Genomic DNA, 3,930 nt, shown 5'->3' with positions numbered 1-3,930 from the left:
CAACCATATTAATTCTGGACCTGAATCTGAACAATGTCAAAAGACGAGGATGTATCCATAGATCTTAATATTTTGCACCTAGAATGAACTTTTGTTAATCCACTGCACAATTGATTAGAGTAAGACTTAAGTTTAGTGTGACATTCTGTAATAAGAAATTACTGAGTTAGTAGAATAGTTGGCGATTTGTAGCTGAAAGTCAGTCAAGATAACAAATTAAACTGACAGCACTTGCCAGTGTTTTCTCAGTGAGTTTTATCTCTGTGGATACAGATGCAGCTGTCACAGAAATCACGTTATGCTTTCTACATCAGTTTCTTTTGCGGAAATGATTTTAATTTTGTTCCATGTCTGTAATTAAAAGAAGGTACAGTAAGTATTCTCAGGCGGCGTAAACGTATGTGTTTCTGTGTAGTTTTTAACAATTCAGAGTTAAAACAGCCAACCTCGGTAGAGATTAGATTTGAGTTGTCAAAAGAAAATGAATTCATGAATAGAATATATAAGGCATATGAAAAAGGCATTATGAAAAAGTATGCAATTACACAACAAAATGGACTTAAAAAAGCAAAAGACACTGGTAATACTGTAGTCGTTTTTTAACAACATGTGGTATTTGTGTGTTTTTAAGAAGAAAAAACATCCCTTCAGAGTGGAGGATTGTGGGTGAGTAGTTGCAGGGTAACAGCTTGCTTCCCATGCTGTCTGCTCACAGACTAAACTAATCACTAACAGTGTATGGAACATCTGTATTAGTTTGTTAATTTATGTTTAGGCAATTGTCAGTCATTGTGTGATGTTAGCTGCAGCCCGACTAGGCAAACACACGCACACTTGTTTTTTTTCCCACAGTTTCCACAGGACACAGTTACATTTATATTCATATTTATATTTATATCAGCTAATGAGGATAACATTGCACACATTTTGGCCAGTTTCTCCTCAAAGGTCATCATGGTGTTGATTTAACCACGAAAAGTGACAGAAGTTATTGTGTGAAGAATGACAAAAGAGAGACAAAAGAGAGTATGTGTGGGCAACCGCTGCGTGGGGAGGTTTCAGACGCTTTTAGACTGTCCAACAAGCACCTTGAACCCCTTAACCCAACCCATTAGCTAACCCCATCATCTCTAATGTACAGCCTTAATCCATTTGAACTCAATCCTATTAACTTCCAATTCTTACCCCAACTACAATCTGGGGTTCCCCCGTTAACTCCAAGGTGGGGAAATCATGGGATGCCATCAAACATACCTACACAACCCTAAACCTAAGCTCCGTTGGTAGAGCAGACGCACGCCGCGGGTTTGACTCCAACCCTTGGCTACATGTCATTCCCCTTCTCTCTCCCCTTTCATGTTTTCATTTGTCCTGTGGAATTAAAGGCCTAAAATACCCCAAAAATTGATATAAGAAGTAAACAGATCGACGTCCAGTTGTAGGCTCAGCGCTTCAAGTGCATTTCGTTGTCCATCTTGTTTTCTATTCATTATCACGTTCTACCCCCGTTTATATGTTCATTCTATGTCTACTTATGTCATGCAATTTCCTTCCTGTACAGTAGGCCTATTTCTTGTGTAAAAGGGCAGTAAAAATGTTAACTATAAAGTATTATTACTGCTTTTACATATCTGCATACTCATTTCCACGAGGCTTGGTAATCAGCTGCGTGAGTTTCAGATTTGTAAATTTGTGATCTGTATCAAGATTAATCATATTGCGGCTTACATCTCACAAAAACACATTTTCTTCCATGCATTTACAGATGATGTTGTAAAATAAAGAAATCACACAAACAACTATCTATTAAGTTGACATTAGTTATATTACATGTTTCAGTAAAATATCAAGCTAACAATGAGGAAACTAAAAAGTTGAAATGCCTTTATTCATCCTCTCCTTCTTTGGGGGTCTGCAACAGGAGTTTTAGCGGTTGAACATTACTGCCACCTAACCATGGATGTATTTTCTTGCACCAAATGCATAACTGCAATGCTTTGTGGGTGATGTTCACCTCTGGAGTGACCGTCGTTGACTCGCACTCACAGCCCTCCGAGGGTCGATCTCACCAAGTTCACTTTGGTTTTTCAGACAATTGAAACGATACTCAAGATGGCGGCGGGGATTACCCCAAGGGCAAGTGCTTAGAGGAAGTGAAAGAGCCAAAGTCTATACACACACACACACAGAGTTATATTTTCTTGGCACCTGGGATTTGCCTGCAGCATACTTTCAACTGGCAGCCTGCTGAATAATTCCACCGGACAGAATTGGGGCTTGCGTGTGTTGTTCAAAGACAAATGGCTGGCCATTTCTTTTGCGAGATTAAAGACTGATTCTGATACCTTGTCCAACCACATGCTCTGGTTGCTCGAAGCGAAGCATTGATCATGTGTAACACTCTTCTTCTGCAGTGCCTCACAGCAGGCGGACTTCGATTGTAGGTTTTCCATCTCTGCTGCTTTTCAAATGTCACTTCCTGGAACAGCAGAAAGATTTCAGGTGTGGCAAAACAAATATGACCTTAAATCCCCCCCCCATCTGACATTTTAGAGCTATATGGAAAAGAAAAATTACTTATTTGCTTTATTAATTTATAATACTAAGAAAAAGAATATCAATACCTTTGCAGCAATGTGGTGTAGTGAGGGATTTCGGGGTTTTTGCCCCCCATCCACCCAGTTCTCTGAAATGTATTGTACTGTAGTGTAATGCGAGTGCCGGTTATTTAAAGATGAATACCCAAAACCATTTCAACAGCAGGCAAGAGTTTTGAGCTTGACGCTTCCTTACGCCCTCATCAGCAGTGTCGTGCGCGTAACCCCAAGGAGCGCTGAAGGAGACTTTTACCGTCAATAACAAAGGCACCTGACAAAACGTCCGTATTTCACGAGATGGGAGTGATAATCTGTTGCAGATACATACATAAGTATAGGACATCCACTCATGGAGGAATTAGAGGACAATTCAGGGCATCACCAAAGTCAGTTGGATTCATCCTCAGTTGCGAAATCTCCTGGCATCCATCCAATAGTTGTTGAGAAATTTCAGGATTATGAGTTTTTAACCACCGTCAGCCAGACTGATCTAATTTCCAGGGCTCATTATTTCCTGTTATTACAGGTTTTTACACAAAAGATAACACCATTGAGTCCCATGAGGGGAATTCTGGAGTAAATTAGTTTAAACTGATTTGCACCTTCATTATATGTTCTCACACGTCAAAACGTCTTCATTCGGCAGCCCTGTTCACATTATACAGGGTCCTCTGGTGGGAAGGTGATAATAGAAAATGGAGAAAAAAAATATCCATTCCATGATCCAACAAACTAATTCAAGAAAAACACGTCCAAGCCCTTAATGTAAACTACAACGGTTGGGATTGGCTGGGAACTTTTGTTGCATGTCATCCCCACTCTCTCTGCCCACATCTCCTGACGGTCCCTCGAATCTACGTACAATCAATTAAAAGCTGAAATGCCAACACGCTTAAAATGTTTGTGATCTGACAAATACATCACCTAAATTGATGTAATACTATTCTAAATAACTATCCCCGGAATGCCTTGTTTGTCTCTTTGAAAGTTAATACAAATACAACCCTCGTTCCATTGAAAAGTTGCAGTTTGAAAGGTTGAAAATTGATGTTTTAATTTTCCAGTTCATAACTATTTCCACGGCATCTGGCTGACACAGTTCTGTAATATCTGTTGTTTCACTGGTTGCTGCACAGTAAAGGATGCAGAACATGGAATTATTATTTTGATGTGAACTTGTCTCTACCATTAATACGGAGTCAGCTGTTCTACATGTGAACAGCAGGCAGATCAGAGGAGCAGCCACTGAATGTTTGAGCGAGTACCTGGGAGACAAAGCTTCCCTTTTTATCCCCCCAGTAAGAGTTGAGGCTGCAGAGCCGGAGTCATACAG

Source organism: Etheostoma spectabile, chromosome 6 (genome assembly GCF_008692095.1).
Source record: "Etheostoma spectabile isolate EspeVRDwgs_2016 chromosome 6, UIUC_Espe_1.0, whole genome shotgun sequence".
Taxonomy (NCBI): Eukaryota; Metazoa; Chordata; class Actinopteri; order Perciformes; family Percidae; genus Etheostoma; species Etheostoma spectabile.
Note: the sequence above shows the minus strand (reverse complement) of the source record.